This window comes from Triturus cristatus, chromosome 1_1 (genome assembly GCF_964204655.1).
Source record: "Triturus cristatus chromosome 1_1, aTriCri1.1, whole genome shotgun sequence".
Classification (NCBI taxonomy): domain Eukaryota; kingdom Metazoa; phylum Chordata; class Amphibia; order Caudata; family Salamandridae; genus Triturus; species Triturus cristatus.
The window spans coordinates 127,933,454-127,952,688 of NC_140579.1; the positions used below are offsets into that span (position 1 = coordinate 127,933,454).

Genomic DNA, 19,235 nt, shown 5'->3' on the forward strand with positions numbered 1-19,235 from the left:
GGATCCTGTTACAGGTGTGGTAGCAAGCTACACTTAGCTAATTATGGGGGTTGTCCAGCAATTAACAAAGAATGTAAGAAATGTGGTAGGATTGGTCATTTTGCCTCTGCATGCAGGGATGTTAGGAAAAACAATTTTTCTACTCAAGGCAGAGTATCTTCAATGGCTGAGTTGGATAATACTGTTCATAAATGTGAAACTTGTAGTTGCAAAGAACATAACAAAGGTTTTGTAGTTTCTATCTATGAGGAAATTTCTAGCATAAACAATACAGTCTCCAATGAATATAAGAAACCTCCCATGTGTGTGGTGGAAATCTCTGGCGTATTAATAGACCTGATGGCGGATTCTGGTTCACCATGGACCATTATTTCAAATGACTATTTCCAGCAAAAACTTAGTTCTGTATTGCTACCTTCACAATTGTTACCGTCCGACATATTTGCACATGGTTATGATGGTACAAAAATTGATATGATGGGGTATTTCGAGGTAAATTTACGGTTCAAAACAAGGGAAATAGATGTCAAGTTATACATTGCGGTCAAAGGCATAAATGTTTTGGGATGGTGGGACCAGTGGAAAATAGGCGTTATCCTTAATCCCCGTTCTAGTGAACCTGTATTATTGGATGAGGAAGTGCATTTAAACAACATTTCACATGTTTCTTCACAAGTGAAAGGAAATGTCATAAGGGGTAATTTCAGTGATGTATTTTCAGACACGTTAGGTAAGCTTAAAGATTATACCCACAGGATAAAACTTAAAAGAGATGTTGATCCGGTAAAACAAAAACTAAGAAATGTACCGATCAACGTCAGGGAAGAGCTTAAGAGCATGTTAAATGATTTAGTAGCAGAAAAAAATATTGAACCTATTGATTCGGCTGAGTGGGTTTCTCCCATTGTTTTGGTAAGAAAACCAGATAAAAAATTGAGAATGTGTGTTGATCTAAGAGCACTCAATGCTGGCATCATAATTGATTGCCATCCCCTTCCCAACATAAATGAAGTGGTTTCAATGTTAGAGGGTGCGAAAGTATTTTCCACTTTGGACCTCAGGTCCGCCTACCATCAAATCTGCCTCACTGAAGACTCCAAACCACTTACGGCATTCATCACTCCCCAGGGTTTATATCAATTCACTAGAATGCCGTTTGGATTAGCCTCAGCGGCTTCGGTGTTTCAAAAAGTGATGTTTAACATATTTAGGGATGTGGACAAATTCGTCAAGTGTTTTCAAGACGACATCCTAATTTTTTCAAAAGATGAGGAAGAACATTTCAAGCATTTAACTGAGGTGTGTGGAAGGTTAAGACGCTGTGGATTAACCCTTAAAGCAGATAAATGCAAAATGTTTAAAGATTCAGTTGAATATTTAGGTCACACTTTATCTAAGGATGGGGTAGTACCTAAGAAATCTAATGTTGAAGGAATAGTGAAGGCTCCCCCTCCATCGAACAAGGAACAGTTGTTATCATTCACAGGAATGTGTGAATACTACAGTAAGTTTGTTGAAAACTTCGCTCACAAGATGGAGCCCTTGAGGAAATTGTTAAGAATGAAAGTTGTTTTTGAATGGGGTTCAGAACAACAAAAAGCTTTTGAACTTATTAAAGCTGAAATTCTGAAGGCTCCTACCCTTAAACCTTATTGCATGAACAAAGAATGCATCATTACTGTGGATGCAAGCTTATATGGAATTGGAGGTGTTTTATCCCAAAGATGTGGTAAGGATGAATGGAATGTTTGTTTTGCATCCCGCACGTTAAATGACACTGAGCGTAGATATGCAGTAATAGAAAAAGAACTTTTAGCATGCGTGTGGACCATTGAACATTACAGGAACTACATTTGGGGTAGTAAGTTTATCTTGAGGACTGATCATAAACCCTTAGTTAACATACTTTCTCCGGGGGGTGGCTGGAACTCTACCGCCCGAATAGCAAGACTTACCTCTAGATTACAAGAATATTGCTTCATACCAGTGTTTGTTCCTGGAAAAAAAAATGTCATGGCAGACTTCATGTCTAGACTTCCATGTCAGGTTTCTGATAACAGTGACTGTGAAGATTCTGAGGTGATTACCACAATTCAGGATGTTGTGAATGGAACCTTTGAGGATATTTCTGAAAATAGCTGGAGATGTTGTGAGAAGGAGGATATCATATGGCAAACTGTCAAAGAGTATATTTTGAAGGGTTGGCCAGAAAGGAAAATGTTACCAGAAGAGTTTATGCCAATGCATAGAGTTGCAGATTCTCTGGTATTAGAAGGTGATTTTATGTTTAAAGATGGTAAGTGTGTGCCTCCTTGTGGAATTCAAAAGGTCATTATAGACTTGGCACACAAGTCACATCCAGGAATATCAGCGATGAAGCGTTTGGTTAGGAATTATTTCTGGTGGCCTGGTTTGGATCGCATGGTAGATCGCATTGTAAGAGAATGTGATGTGTGCATGGCAAGTGAGAATATGTTAAAACTTAACACTCCTCCTTTAAAGAATACTGAATGGCCAATTGAGCCTTGGAAGAAAGTGGCATTTGACATTTCTGGTCCTTTCCTGTGTTTACCGCGTGATTCCCAGTATGCATTTGTCTTAGTGGATTATCACTCCAAATGGCCAGAAGTTAAATTTTCCTCAGGTGCCTCGACCAATTTAGTCATGGAATTTTTCAAAGAGATTTTTTCTAGAGAAGGATGTCCAGCTGAGCTTGTTACAGACAATGGTGTACAACTCACATCCAATGATATGGAAAACTTTTTGAAATGTCATAACATCAAACACCATACTGTTTCAGTTTATGAACCACATGAGAATGGTCTTGTTGAACGGTTTAATAGGGTGTTAAAAGGGTATGTTGCAGATGCAGTAAAAGTGAAGGATAATTGGAAAAATTTTGTAAGGGAAAAATTATGGTTGTACCGCATCACACCCCATTCCACTACGGAAGTCAGTCCTTTCCGTCTTTTAAAAGGGAGAGATCCTGCTTCCAAGATTTGTCCATGGTGGTTCAAGGAGAAATGCAAGCATAAGTCTTTTTCTGATTCCATGGTTACTGGAGTTAAAGAAAGAGTTTCTTCCAAACAAATGAAAACAAAAGTGTGGTATGATAACAAGTGGAAAACTAAAGCTCACAATTTCAACAGGGGTGATTGGGTCAGGGTTAAAAAACCTGGTTTAACTATGAAGGGTTCAGGAAGTTTTGGTAAACCCATGAAGATTGTGAGGGTTTTTGATAACAGTGTCATAACCCAAGATGGAAGATTATGGAATGTTAAACGTGTTGCTAAATGTCACAATATACCCAGTCAAGCTGTGTGCTCTCCATCAGTGAGTGATAATGATAATGTAGCTTCTAGAGTTAAAGTTTCTGATCGCATAAGAACAGCTCCAAGAAGGTTTTATGATGAGTAATGTTTGTACTTAATAAGTAATGTATTAGTTTCTGGTGGAGTATTTTTGTTTGTTAAAAAAAAAGGGAGATATGTTACATTTGCATTTTCAATGGTTGTTGTTCAACATGGTTATGTTATGGCATAGTAGCATCTTATGAGAAACAGTTCTTGTTCCATTTGGAACCTTAAGGGACTGTGATGCTCTGGGCAGTTATCTCTGTCTGGATGATGCTGATCAGTCACCTTGGGTTGCTGTGCTGTTAAAAATAAATCCATTTTAAATTTATTGGACCTGAACTCCATCCTTGTAACAATGTATCTTTAAATGCATCATCGGTGGGTTGTTGGGTTTTGGAGTTTGAGGTGCCAAATTCTGTCCAAATTCTTTCGTTTGCCGTTAATGGTTGTGAGGGGCTTTGGTGATGCCCCCGGCCAGATGCGCAACTAGAGCCAAATTTCGGGGGGGTGGGGGTCTAATAAAAATTTCGGGGTGGGGGGCTAATTCTTCCAGTCATAGGCAGAGTGGAGATGCAGGGGCTCCAAGAAGGGCTGAAAATACAACAAAGCCTCGTTAACAAGGCAATGGTCTTTTAAAGACCTGTGAAGTACTCGGGTGCGGGCGTGTGTGTGCCCGGGAAGCTGACCCAGCCCATGCTGACACACAGGACAGAGGGAGGGGGGGGAGGCTGAAGCCCTGTGAGCCCTATGGGCATTGCGCGCCTGCCCAGTGCTAAGGGGACAGACTTCCAGCCTCTCTCCTGGGGGTTATTAATGCAATAGTGGGATCGCTCCCGGTTATAATCTTTCAGTTTATAGTTTAAGCCCCCTGAACGCTGTCGGTTTCTTTTGCGTGCCTTCTTGCTGTTGCTGCCAGAGGGGCTGCTAATATCCCCACTACCGCTGGGCCCACAATTGTGTCTTGGCGCCCGTGGAGCGCCAGAGATGCGGTGCCCTTTTTGCGTCTTGGATTTATGTGCGTGTTAAAGCTCCATGGGGTGCTGCTGCTTTCACGAGCCCCCCTTCCTCCGTCTAGGTGCTGCCGGGCTCTACATTGCTATGGCTCTAGTGCCCAATAGGTTTCCAGTGGGCCAACCTAAGCTCATCAGCGCGTGTTGAGCAGTTGGTGTTTTACTTGTGAAGCGCACAATGATTGAAGTATGCAGAGACTCTGCGTGAGGAGAAATCCTAATTGGATCCTTTCATCGCCACTGAGAGAGGAAAAACCCCTCAGAGCAGCCCTATCAGAAAATCTCAAATCAATCTAGGTAACCTCCGTCTTATCTGGCCGGTGTGTGGGGCTCTCCTTGGTGCACGGGAGCCCCGCCCACACTCAGGCACGAGATGCCTGACTTCCGGTCTTCGCGAGGAACACAGAATGCGGGGTGGGCTTACGCTCAACCACAATGCGCACTACTTTAAAACAAGCATTTGCAATGGAATACAACTCACATTTACGCGAGACGTATTGCATTACAAATGGGAGTGCCAGCCTTTAAGAAGGCACAAATGGGAGTGGAGGGGTTAATGGGGGGGGGGGGGGGGTGAGAAGTGATGAACTGCGGGAGGGGGGGGGACACAGGGCAGAAAATCATATTTGAGTAAAGGGGCCAATAACCGGGGAAGGATACAAATGACAAGATGGCTGTCAGAAGGAGGGACTAAGAAGCTTAAAACCAATCAGAATGCAGCATTTAGGACGTAAGCCAATCCAAAAGATGGGCGGAGAGTGGGCGGAGCTTAAACAAAGCTTCCCCACTATAGTATATACTGCATGTCTCAACGAGACAGCGCAAGCGCAGCCTAAGCGAGCCCTAAAAATGAACACTGGTGATTTTTCTATACAGTTCTATTTAAGCAGTGGGGTTTCAAGGAGGGGGCGGGGGTGGTCCTCTCCGGGTGGCATAAGTTACACCTTGCACTTACTGCGGCCATCGCTGTTAATGGATATCCAGAAGCAATTTGTGAGTTTTCTTGACCGTCTGCTGCACTTCACAACATGTCCACTAGAGGGCAGAGCAAGGCCTGTTTTCACATTCCACTTTGACCCAGTAGATAACAACGGAGGCCACAATAGGACATTCCAGGCCATGTGAAGGCATCCAGTGGCATGTGATTCGAAAGGCAACATTAAGCCACGAGCAAAACCAGGTTAAAAAGCAGCAGCCTCTGGATTATGTAAACAGAGGGCTCTTTTTCCAGTGCTAATGAGTAACCGCAACCACGTATCACTAGTGGTTACTGTAACCCCCCGGGGTAATTTAAACCCCCAAACTGGGTCCAGTAGTCCCCTTCTCATTATATGTGTACCTGCGCCAGATTAACACTCTTTAAACACACGACCTCCTGTTTTGCATGTGTCAGTGTCAGTTTTTTAACTTTTTATTAATGACATTCACCACTAAGGTGGCAAAATGCAAGCGGTGTGGTTTGTGGTCAGCGTGTGACAGCGGCTAATGCTAAAACAGGCTTAGATACAATAAAGGTCCATATTACCATCAGCACTAGAGACTGAACGACCCCACTTGTACTTGGCCTCTCTGCTGAGACCATCCGGAGGCAGCGCCAATACGAGGAATTCTACCCAATGTTTCATATACCATGCATACATGCCAGCATTGTAGAGGAGGAAAGAGGGGGAATCTAATAAAATAATCAGGAGAATGTATTTCCCCTATTGCCTTCTATTGAAGTAGCGGCAGCTTCAGGCGGGTCTATTGACATGTATGAGGATCGGATATCAGAAATTCAAAAATGTTTCTTCCATACCTGTCAGGAGCACAGTGAAATCTCTATGGCAGGCAGAGAAAATGTGACAAAAATGTTGTGCACCAGCTTGCAGGAGCAAGTTACTGGCAGTGCATAACCCGAGGCACACAAGACCAGCCCCTGCCATCTGAAGCCCGCCGTGGAATTGGGTCCCTGCATGCAGGAATCAGGAGGCGGGACCCTCGCCTTGAAATCAGTAGTCTCCGGCCTGAATCAGGAGGCGGGACCCTCGCCTTGAAATCAGTAGTCTCTGGCCTGAATCAGGAGGGTTGGCATGTATGACCATGCCCTAGACCAGCTTCACTGGCTGTCAGAGGTGGGCCAGCAGGCGTAAAGAACTCTGCCCCACTTAGTAAACTTATATTTGCAACTGGACCCTACCTTCTCAACACTGATTCATTTGTAATTTGTAAAACAATAATAATAATAAGTACAAGTGCACTCATCAGGAGCTTGCACCACCCATTGCCCATGCCATTGCTGCCAATAACAGTGCCAACACAACTACTACCCATCACACTCCTAAAACTGTGGGAATTCAGACTATTGCAGGCCCTCAAAGCTAAAAATAGCTTGTGTGGCAGTATGAGTTATTTATAATGTATATTGAATGAAGAAACAACTGTTGTTGTACTCATCTCTAAATTAGACAACTAGCGTCACCATGTGGCAGACTGTCATAAACGTCAGTGTTGACCATTAAGTGCCAGTGCCAAGCACCGGAAACCACCTGCTCAAATTAAGCACTGCACAACCTGAGCATATGCCACTCATATGAAGGTCTTTGTCTAATGACCAATCAAAAGTGACGAGGGCAGGACTGGCGACCCAAGATTAGAGGCTATCCCCCATGTACTCAAGAACTTCAACCCCACACTTGTCTAGAGAGAGATTGCATGTAGTGTATATATCCAATGTAATATAACACAACAGAGGTGAGAGCAAGAGAGAGGTGGTTGAATGGTCGACAAGTCAAGAGAGGAAGGAAAGGTAAGGGACTGATGGCATAGTTGAATAGGTGGAGGAGGTGACAGAGAGAAGCAGAGCCAGGCAGAGAGATGTATGTCTTCATTATACACATTTAAGAAAAACGTAATTTCATAGATAAGGCTTACATGTAACAAACTGCATGTGATTTAAAAACAATGTCAAACATTCACCCCAAGTACAGAGATCTGGGCCTAATTCCATAGTTGTTTTGCTCCCCAAGCCATTCCAGTTTAAACTAGGGCTGGGCGGAATTTGGGGAATGCCTCTTCACGGAATTTTGAAAAAAATTGTGGAAAACGAGCGCACAACCTAAGGGACCGTGTGCCCGGGACTGGGGTCCCTCTTGCTTGGGCAGGCTCCCCGATCTCCCCGGCCTGGCTGCGTTGAGAAGCAGGGACTGGCCCCGGGCCTCCTGATTTTTGGTCAGGGCCTGGGATCCCACATCCTGCGGCCTGCCAAGTTTCCATCTGCCCGGGACAGGAGACCCTGGTGCAGAGCCCCAGAGCCCTGCAAGGGCAGGCGGGAGCCCTACCGCTATGGCTCGGTGTGGGCAGCTGGGAGTCCTTTCGGTCCCGGCCATCTGGTCACACCTTTCCCTCGGCCATCTGGTCGCACGCAATGCTTTCCAATGGGGCGACCAGATGGCCGGGCCAGCCTGGAAGTCCCGATGAGGACTCATTTGACTCCCGGATCCCAGTCAGGGCTCCAGGAGGTCGGGCGCATCCGCGCCTAGGATCCCCTGCGTCACTCGGAGCGCGAGGGTTACACGAAAGGTGGGTAGCCTTCCCCTGGATTAGTAGGGGCAGGGTATGCCGGGACACCCCTCCTGGGGATGGCGGTTCTCAGGCGGGGACCAGATGGGCCAAGCCTGGATGACACTTCCCCGGGGCGTCCGGTGCTCCCTCCTCCAGCCCGCAGCGAGGCAAAGTGCCCAGGACGGGCTCCATGGGTCCCCCAGGTGTCCGGGCCCCGGGAGCTCCGCCGGGCCTCCCATGCCTGAGGCCCAGCGTGGGGTCTACGAGCCCCCCCCCGAGGCCTGCAGCCCCAAAGCCCTGCAGCCCTGGAGCCCTTCAGCCCGGAGCCCTGGAGCCCTGCAGCCCCGGAGTCCTGCAGCCCCGGAGCCCTGCAGCCCCGGAGCCCTGCAGCCCTGAAGCCCTGCAGCCCCGGAGCCCTGCAGCCCTGGAGCCCTGCAGGCCCGGAGCCCTGCAGCCCTGGAGCCCTGCAGCCCCGGAGCCCTACAGCCCTAGAGTCCTGAAGCCCCGGAGCCCTGCAGCCCTGGAGCCCTGCAGCCCCGGAGCCCTGCAGCCACGGAGCCCTGCGTGGGCAGGCGGGATCCCTAGCGCGAAGGCTCGGGGTTGGACAGATGGGAGTCCTTTCAGTCCCGGCCATCTGGTTGCACATCTCCCCTCGGCCATCTGGTCGCGCGCAATGCTTTCCAATGGCCAGGCCGGGCCAGCCTGGAAGTCCCGATGAGGGCTCATTCGACTCCCGGATCCCATTCAGGGCTCCAGGAGGTCGGGCGCATCTGCGCCTAGGGTCCCCTCCGTCACTCGGAGCGCGCGGGTTACAAGAAAGGGGGGTAGCCTTCCTCCGGATTAGTATGGGCAGGGTGTGCCGGAAGACCCCTCTGGGGCTGGCGGTTCTTTGCCGGGGACCAGATGGGCTACGCCCGGGCAACATCCTCCCAGGCATCCGGGGCTTCCCTCCTCCGGCCCGCGGCGTGGCAAAGTGCCCAGGGACGGGCTCCACGGGTCCCGGGCAGTCCTTCCCCCGGGGCGCCCGGGCCTGAGAGCTCCGTCGGTCCTCCCCGTGCCTGAGGCCCAGTCGCTGTCCCCGAGGCCCCCCCGGAAAGCAGAGCCCACCGAGCCCTTGGATCAGGCGGGAGCCCTACCACTATGGCCCGGCTATGGGCGGGCAGACGGGAGTCCTTTCAGTTGCCGGCCATCTGGTCGCTCCTTTCCCCTCGGCCATCTGGTCGCGCGCAATGCTTTCCTATAAGGGGGGCCAGATGGCTGGGCTGGCCTGGAAGTCCCGATGAGGGTCCATTCGCCTCCCGTATCCCAACCAGGGCTCCAGGAGGCTGGGCGCGTTCGCCCCAAGCGTCCCCTCCGTCACTCGGAGCGCGCGGGTTTCAAGAAAGGGGGATAACCTTCCTCCGGATTACTAGGGACAGGGTACTCTGGGACCCCTCTCGGTCCTCAGCCGGCAGCTGGACGGGCCCGGATGCTGCCCTGGTTCTGTCCCGGGGCCTGCCGCGTGGCAGGGTGCCCGGGACAAGGGGTCCGGAGGGTCCGAGGAGGCTTCCTCTGCGCCTGTGGTCCTGGGAGCCCCGGCTGGGTCCAGGGGCCCGGGAGGGCCCCAGGTCAGGGGCTCCGGCCCTGGGCCCCGTGTCAGGGGCTCCGGCCCCCGTGTCAGGGGCTCCGGCCCCGGGCCCCTTCCCCCGGCCTGCGGCACTCCCAAAGGCCCGGGACGGGCTCCCCTCGCTCGTCTGGGTTCAGGAGTTCCATCCGGGCCCCTGGGGGCCCCGGGGAGGGCGGGGTCCGGCGGGCCCGGGGAGGCTTCCCCTGCGCCTGCAGGCCTGGGGGCCCCGGCTGGGTCCAGGGGCCTGGCCGGGCCCCGGGTCGGGTTCTCCGGCCCCGGGCCCCATCCCCCAGCCTGCGGCACTCCCAAAGGCCCGGGACGGGGTTCCGTTGTGTCCGGGGAGCCTCCCCTCGCTCGTCTGGGTTCAGAAATTCCGTTCGGGCCCCTGGGGGCCCCGGGGAGGGCGACCTCCCCGCCCCGGGCTCCGTCATAGGTTCTGCCGCGTGGCAGGGTGCCCGGGGTGGGGTCCGGACGGCCCGGGGATGCTTCCCCTGCGCCTGCGGGCCTGGGGGCCCCGGCTGGGTCCGCGGGCCCGGCCGGGCCCCGGGTCGGGGTCTCCGGCCCTGGGCCCCATCCACTGGCACTCCCAAAGGCCCGGGACGGGGTTCCGTTGTGTCCAGGGAGCCTCCCCTCGCTCATCTGGGTTCAGGAGCTCCGGCTGGGCCCCTAGGGGCCCCGGGGAGGGCGCCCCCCCCGCCCCGGTCTCCGTCCTGGGTCCTGCCGCGTGGCAGGGTGCCCGGGGCGGGGTCCGGAGGGCCCGGGGATGCTTCCCCTGCCCTTTCCCCTTTCCCCTCGGCCATCTGGTCGCGCCTGTCCCCTCGGCCATCTGGTCGCGCACGTCCCTTCGGCCATCTGGTCGCACACGTCCCTTCGGCCATCTGGTTGCTCACAATGCTTTCCAATGGGGCGACCAGATGGCCGAGCTTGCCTGGAAGTCTCGATGAGGGTCCATTTGCCTCCCAGATCCCAGCGAGGGCTCTAGGAGGGCGGGTACATTTGCGCCTTGGGTCCCCTCTGTCACCTTGTGCGCACGGAATACAAGAAAGGGGGGTAATTTTCCTCCGGATTACTAGGGAGAGGGTCAGTCGGACCTCCATGAGGTTTGGCGATTCTGAATCAGGGGAAGGCAGACACGGGGCCCGCCCGTCGGGACCCCCAGGTGCCCGGGTACGCTCCTGCCACTCAGCCCCTTCCCGCCGTGTCCTTGACGATCATCCATACACACTGGAACGTCTATTACACGAACTTGACATTGACACTGGTCTTACCATTTCTAGCGGTCTCAAAGTGAAATCCAAATGGACACCCACACTACCAGGTAGTAACCCTATGGATATCTTTTATAACTTGGTCCTTGAGGACCTTAATAAACACGAGACCAAACTTGACAAATCCAGATACAAAGGCAGAGACAATCTATCAAGAAATGAACGCATGGCACTTAAAGATCTCATCTCTGATCATGACATAATCATAAGGGAGGCCGATAAAGGTGGAAATGTCATTATAATGAACAAAATAGACTACCACACTGAAATCATTTCTCAACTCAACGATTCTACTTGCTATGAACCTCTTGCCAACAATCCGACGAGTGTCCTGACCAAACTCATCAACAAAAACTTGAGTGACTGGCATACTCTTGGTCTACTTGATGACAATGAAGTATTATACATGAGGGTTGACAAACCAGTCTCTCCTTGGCTATATACACTTCCTAAAATACACAAACAATCCACATTCCCTCCAGGCAGACCCATTGTCTCAGGGATAGGGGGACCTACTGAAAGAATAGCAGAATATGTCGACCTATTTCTCCAACCCCTGGTTAAAAACCTCCCATCTTTCATACAAGACACTAAGCATATTCTGGGCATCCTGAGCGACCTCCAATGGCAACCAGGCATGATCATGGCGACACTTGATGTTGTGTCCCTATACACTTCAATTAAACCTGACACAGGTTTAAAAGCGGTGACGCAATATCTTGAGAACAGATCGGCTTCCTTGTGGCAACACACAAACATGCTAATATCCATGATGGACATAATACTGAAAAATAACTGCTTCATGTACGATAAGAAATGGTACAAACAGATCAAAGGTGTAGCCATGGGCTCTAGGTTTTCACCTTTTTTTGCCAACCTCTATATGGGCTCATTAGAGGCAACATGGATTTGGAGTAGTAAAGGTGCACACTGGACTGAATTATATTGTTTTTTGGGGACGCTACATAGACGATTGCCTTCTCCTTTGGTCGGGCACACAAGAGGATCTTGGTGCCTTTTGTGTCCACCTTAATTCCAATGATATGGACATGAAGTTCACATGTAGTCACAGCACTTCACTCATCACTTTTCTAGACATAGAACTCTATGTCAAAGAAAACACTCTGCACAGCAGGCTATATCGTAAAGAGACAGCCTGTAATGCAATTCTCCATGCTGACAGATCCCACCCTGAGCATCAGATCGGATCCATCCCTTATGGGGAACTCGTAAGAGCAAGACGAAACTGTAGCGAAGATAATGAATTCCTTGACTGCATGGCTGATATGAGAAACAGATTCTCTCAACGTGGTTACAAACCCAACACGATCAACAAGGCTATCACCAGAGTCACTAAAATCGACAGAAAAAGCACACTGCGACCAAAATCTCACAATAAAGCAGAAACTCAAACTACAAGATTGATAACTGATTTCAATGACTTAAGCATAGTGATCAAGAAAAGCCTTAATAAACATTGGAATATCCTGCTAGCTGACAAAACAGTTAATGAGATCATTACTGCCAAGCCCTCAATCACATTCAGACGTGGCAGGACCTTGTGGAATAGACTCAGTCCCACTGTACCACACTCAGCCGCCACAATCACCTGGCTCACGCCACACACCAACGGTTTCCACAAATGTGGTTGCTGTGGGGTATGCAAATGGGCGCAGAATGGAGTGAAAAGATTCACAAGCTATCACCAACGCAACTACGAGATCAGAATGAACATCAACTGTAACACCAAATTTGTGGTGTATGTTCTTGAGTGCAACTGTAAAAGCCAATATGTTGGCAGCACTATCAGGGCCCTGAAGGACCGTATCAGCGAACATGTAAGAGCCATTCACCAACAAGACTCTAGATACCCTATGGCTATACACATAGCATCATGTCCTACACAAGGAGCCTATAAGAGATTTTCGTTTTTTGGAATTGACATTGCCCAACCCAATATAAGGGGGGGGAACCTTGAACTTAGACTGAGACGCCTTGAAGCTACTTGGATTATGCGTCTGCATACTGTGAATCACGGTCAGAACACCGACCATGAACTCCAATATTTCTTGGGCCCCTGATTATACCGCTTTACTTTGCTTTCTTCCTTCCCCTCTACCTACAATTTTGGGCGTAACCGTACTATGTTTTGAAATATGCCTTTTTTTACGCCCTTTTTCCTTGTGTTCTGTCTTCCGTTTCCCATTTTGTCTCTCTTTCTTCCCTTGCTTTTTGCTTTGATTTCTGTCCTGACCAATTGCCTTAGTTTGTTGTCATTTGTACTCCATGACGCTGTCACCAGATATGCACACTGTGCAGTTACCCTGTAACCTTGATCCAGCTCTTTTTCTTGTACCCTGTACCGTACTCTTAAAATAAGCTTATAAATGTGTCATTTGGTTCTTTTCCCTTTTTACATGAATTTCTGTACTATACTAGTACTACATATTCCTTTTGTGTTTTTTCATGCCCATTTGAGCTTAGATTCGTTTTTTTCCATGTGTCTGTCTCCTTTGACTTATTCACACTTTTCATTTGTATTTCTAGTCAGTTACTATACTTTTTTGGAAATACTTGTCTTTTGCTTTAGGCTGTTATCGTCTCATGTTCCTTTGCTCTTCTCGTTGTAATTTATACTCAGTCTTTCTTTCCTTTTCTTTTACTCACTACCCACCTTTTCACCACTTCCCTTCCTATTGTAGACACGGGGGTTAGCTTTCTAGTCTTCCGGCATCATGATGCCTCTTATACCGCTTCCGGTTTGCATTATCCCTCCCACACTCCGGCAGCGAGACACTCGTTCTATTGACCCGCCTGCACCAGGTAATTTTCTTTAACTCCTTACCCCTCTTTAACCATGGAGATTTTCACACTGTTCCCCCCTCTCCAGTCCGACCCTGGTACTCAATCTCTGCCCCCCCTCCCTTTCAGGCTCCTTTGATTACGGACGCACCCGCCCGCTCGACTTATTTCCAGCTACTGCTTTGCGCACACCCGATCCTTACCTTTGGATCATCTTGGATTCTTCACCGCTTCCCATACTCGTTTATATCAGGTATCTACACGCTTCCCAATCCAGCGTCTCAATCTTCTTCTTTCTTTCCTTTACCTGTACGCTCTGTTTTACACGTTTCTTTTTCACTATTTCCGTGGCTCACTTTTGGCCTGTTTGAGATATTTCAAAGCAGCCTTTCGATGTTTCATTCACAATTTGTATTACAGCAATGATTTAGTGCGGTTGTTTTTGACTTTTAGATAGATTATTTACCGCTCTCCTCGGATTTTCATGCTAGGCGCACAACTGCGCTTTGTTTAATCATTTTTATTGTCGCACGAGTACGTACACAATGATTATTTTGGCCTTTTTTACGTCCATTTACTTAGTTTTCCTTATTATTTAATTTTAGGATTGATTCGTATTCCTTCTCTCTACTCTGACCATTCCTAGACCATCTTTTGTTATTTCATTGTTTATCTTTTGACATTTTGCGGCTTAACCACTTACTTTATTGTCAATTTTGACATACTCACCACAACTTTTTGTTTTTGTAAGACCTTCTTTTTCAATGCAATATCACTGGATGTCACAACTCCTGAACTATCACCTTTTCTTTCTCTGTGAACCATTTATCCCATCCTTTTTCAAACTCCTTTTCTTTTCTCCCTTTTTCCTTTATTTTCTTTCCGTTAAGTTTTCTATTTTTATTCACGTATGGTGCTTTTTCGTCACTGATTACTGACGTGTGATCACCCTTCGCCTCACCGTTCATATTGATTTTATCTACCACTTTCACTTTTATGATTACTGTTATTATTATATTGTTCCCAGCCCTGAAGAGTCACAGGTTGTTACCTGTTGACGAAACACGTGTCGGCTGGCGCCTTTTGTTTTGATGAACCCAACTTGAATTAAACAACATTCACAGAAATACAAGCGTTGAACTACTTTTATTATACTGTGAATGTCTTAATCATCTTAAATCGTGTGCACAGGACCTGTTTATAAGTATAGTGTATATGATGTCGCAATCATTTTTGCAAAGTAAATTTATTGTAGTACACCATACAATACTTCTTCAGTGAGTCTTTGGTCATGTGCGCTCGCTCTTTCCTTCCCATGTTAACTTCTGTGAGAAGGCCCTCTCAACATTGGAACTTGAGATGGGCAACGCCAAAACAGCCAGTACACAATTTGTTAACTCTGGCCATTGACATTGCTTTTCATGTTAATACTGGTGCACTTGAAGATTGCGATTCTCGGGGCAGGTTCTGCAACACTTGCGCTGATCTGGGTGCTTATGCCCTCAGATTTATTGAAGCGGTCAAAAATGAAGCACCACTTTTGAAACTATGGAGGAAATTCCCCTTTACAGAAGGGATCTAGAACAGAGTTCCACAGTGAGGCTTCATTGACTTCAAATGCCATTGGTGGTGAAGGGACATTTCTATGCATCATTGCAAGCCATTTCTCATACACTGTAAAATAAAAGTTCCTGGATTGCTCTTCACCATTGCTTTGCTTACCAAGTGGAAAGCACTCTAACATGGAACATGTTGCAGTGCCAAAGTCACTAAAGGTGTCGCCCGGCCTACTCTCAAGGAGATGTTTCACATCTACACCAATTATGCTGAATATTTGGCAGACAAGGGTGTTTTCAGACTCTAGTTTTTTATTATGTCCACTACAGCATTTATGTTTTCCTGTAAAAATCTAAGACTGCAGTAGAGTGTACTTTTTTTCACATCACTATCAATATAACCAAAGATCCGCACATTTCTTGCCATTGGCATCATTACTCATACTGTTATAATATCGCCCACATTCTTGCACTATAAATTGTGCCCTCACCGCATTTTGCGGAGTCTGTTGTCCTTGCTGGAAGCCCTTGTGCTCCTTCGCGTGGCGCTTGGCCGCCATCTTGGGGGTGGTGTTTTGTTAACTGTGCCATCTGCTCGAGCGCTCTAGCGCTTGCCAGGACTCCAGGTGAGCCGGTATTTAATGCTCACACGGGCCGCGCAGCGGTGACGCGCAGCGGTAGCGCCTGACTCTCGCCTGAGTCAAGCCAGAGTCTGCCCGTCTGCGCCCGTCAGCGCTAAGGAAGTGCGGGGTGCGGCAGACCTTTTCATCTTCATTATGGCTGCTTCCATCCTCAGGTATGGTAGAGCAGACTTATTGGCCTTACGTGAACAATTTACTATCTGTCCACTTCCGCCTGTAGCACCGCTAAGGGGCCCTTATCGGTGCACCTGTTGCTGTTGGCGCCTGCCTCCCCCTTCTCGCGTCCGCTCCTTGCAAATTTCATCCCGGCAGATTAACGTGTCGGGGGTGAATACTGCCAGTATATATAGCCTAAATGTCAGATCTCTGGTCAAACATCAGGCGGAGATCTTTGATATTGTCACCAATGACTCCCCTGATGTGTTTTTTATGACCGAGACATGGCTACAAGATGCTGACACTGCGATTTTAAACCTTGCCTTCCCCCCTGACTATACCGTGGCAACTCTCAACCGCGGTTCGAGAGGTGGTGGAATTGCAATGGCGGTGAAACGCCGCTTTCCTTGTGAATGGAAAGAACTAAAACTTCCAGGTTGCGAATGTGCTCGCTTTAGAATCTCTCTGTCCCATTGCTATAGCTTTTCAGGTCTTCTTATATATCGGCCTCCGGGCTGCGATGCTGCCTTTAGGGCCGCTCTCCCGGACGTCATTAGCATAGAAGCTCTTGGTTGTGCAAATTTCAATGTGGTAGGTGACCTCAACCTGCACTTTGACTGTCCATCTCAATCCTCCATTAAGAGCTGCCTAGCCGATCTAGAAGCCTTGCAGCTCCTACAGAGAGTGATGTCCCCCTCCCACTCTGGCAGACACATACTGGACCCGTTCTTTACCTCCTTAGAGGACATTACTTTATGCCAACCTGTTCAGTTGTCATGGACAGACCATATGCTGGTGAAGGCAGTTATCCCTGTGGTAGATTCTCTTTTTGTGGCACAGAATAAAACATCTCTCTCCCGCCAGTGGAGTAAATTAAAACTTGAAGACTTCTACCTTTTATTAGGAAAAACACCCCTACCTCTTTTCTCCGATGCTGACTGTGGGTATGATTCATTCTGTACTTGGATTGGCACGGCCTTGGACTCTCTTATTCCCCTTGTACGTTCCAAGTGCCGGACCAAGGCCCATAGCCCGTGGTATGATGAGACCTTGTCGTCTCTCAAGAGAGAGTGTAGGCAAGCAGAAAGGCGATGGAGGAAAGCCTATGATCCCGCGCTCAAAACCTGCTACCTTACTCTATCCAAGGCATATCACAGAGCGGTGTGTCGAACACGTGCCGCATTTTATGCGCAGGAGTTCCGGAACAGCCCTAATCCCTCCAAACTAATCTTTAAGGTCCTAAAGGACCTTACAACTAAGAGGGCCTCCGCGGCAGAAATCTGCACTGACTCTCACTGCGAGAGTCTGGCCTTGTTCTTTGTTCAAAAGATGCAAGCAATCTACCACACCTTTCCAACTATTGTGCACCGCTCGGATTCATCTGATTGTCCTAAGATCAATGATAGGATCCTGGATTCTTTGGCCCCCCTATCTGAGGAGGGTTTTGATTTACTGAGCCAAAAAATTAAATCTGGCTCCCCTGCAGACCCCCTCAAACCGGCCCTATTTAAAAACATGCAGGCCACATGTCGCGCACCCTTGCTTGCCCTTATTAATGTGTCACTGGGTTCAGGGATTGTACCCACCAAGTGGAAGCAAGCGGTAGTTACCCCCATCCTAAAAAAGCCTGCCCTAGATCCTATAAAACCTGAGAACTATCGCCCCATCTCTCTGCTGCCGTGGGCTGCTAAAGTCACCGAAGCCCACGTGAATGGGATCCTGGCCGACCATCTTGCCAAAGCTAACATCTTGGATCCCACGCAAAATGGTTTTCGTACAGGCCACAGCACGGAGACTGCCTTGTTATACATGGTTGAACATCTGCGCTCCGTGCTGGACACCGGACAAACAGCGGCACTCCTGTTGTTAGATCTGAGCGCCGCCTTTGATACGGTGTCCCACGAAATCCTGTTGCGGCGGTTAGAGGAAGCTGGGGTTAGGGGGCTGGCACTAGGCTGGTTCCGCTCCTTCCTTTCCAATAGATCTTTTCAGGTTGCGATACCACCCGGTAAATCCACCTCTCACCCGCTCACCTTGGGGGTCCCACAGGGATCATCTCTGAGCCCCACTCTCTTCAATCTTTATGTGAGGCCGCTGGCTGCGGTAGTCAAAGGCTGGGGCATGACAATGGTGTCCTATGCGGATGATACGCAGCTGGCGGTCACACTAAGTGGGGACTCAGCCATGGACGCCCTCAACTTCTGTGAGGGGCTACGCTCGGTGGCCAATTGGATGAACCAGAATTGTCTCCAATTGAACACAAAGAAGACAGAGGTGATGGTGTTTGGGAAGCAACCTGGATGTTGGAATGACTGCTGGTGGCCTCCCGAGTTAGGAATGATCCCCTCTCCTGCTATGGAGTTAAAAAACCTCGGGGTCTGGCTGGACCCTTTACTTAGCTTCACTTGCCAGACTAAGAAGGTGGCTGCCTCTTGTTTTGGCATTATTAGGGGCATCAGGCCGGTGCTTAAATTCTTCGATGCCCCCACTAGACAGCTTGTGGTCCAGGCCTCGGTACTATCCAGGATAGGTTATGCCAGTGCTCTGCTAGCAGGCACGAACAAGGCTGAACTTCTGCGGCTACAACGAGTGCAGAATGCCGCCGCAAGAGCGATATTTGGGCTGCCCAAACGTTGCTCAGTGTCCAGAGCATTGCAAACACTCCATTGGTTGCCTGTTGCTCGGCGGATTGAGTTTAAGGTGCTCTGCCTGGCCTTTAAAATTTTGAAAGGCATGGCTCCACCTATTCTCATGAACCTTCTGACTCCATATGTCCCTTCTCGCTCTTTGAGATCGATGGGCCAGAATTTGGCTGTTGTTCCTCGCTTTTTGCTGAGCAGGATTGGAGGCCGCTCCTTCCGAGTAGTAGCCGCTAAGCTTTGGAACGCTCTCCCTAATGACATCCGTGCTTTGGAAGATTTAACCAGGTTCAGACGTGTCATCAAAACTTTTCTTTTTAATAAAATCAACTGACTCTGCTGCATTTTGTGATGTTGTGTTTACCTTTCTTGGCGCCAGGACGCCCCTTTGCTGGGGCAGCTGTGCGCGGTATAAAAACCATTAACATAACATAACATAACATAACATACTCAGCAAAAATTCTGTAAACGGTTGTCACATGGATAATATAGCATTCATTGCCCCTTGGACTGAGAACCATCAGCTAAGGGACACAGTTGGGATGACTCTTTCTTTGATGCCACACAAAGCACAAAATGTTACGTTTTAGTTCTTGTGCAAAAGAAAACAGTGCACCGGAATGGACTAAAAAACAATAGCATTCTTCATTAACTCTGA

At 48.7% G+C, this 19,235-nt stretch overlaps 1 protein-coding gene across 8 annotated transcripts in view; it reads left to right on the forward strand.

Moving 5' to 3' along the window:
• Window positions 1–19,235, forward strand: part of LOC146869769 (triggering receptor expressed on myeloid cells 2-like) — a 143,865-nt gene that overhangs the window by 52,833 nt on the left and 71,797 nt on the right. Inside the window, exons 1-2 of one of the 8 annotated variants that reach the window (XM_085614857.1) lie at window positions 13,499–13,606; window positions 13,715–13,838. The exons of the other annotated variants lie outside the window; for them this stretch is intronic. The gene's annotated coding sequence lies outside the window, so the exon portion shown is untranslated. Of the gene's footprint in view, window positions 1–13,498; window positions 13,607–13,714; window positions 13,839–19,235 lie in introns of those variants that run through there. 8 annotated transcript variants of the gene reach the window in all.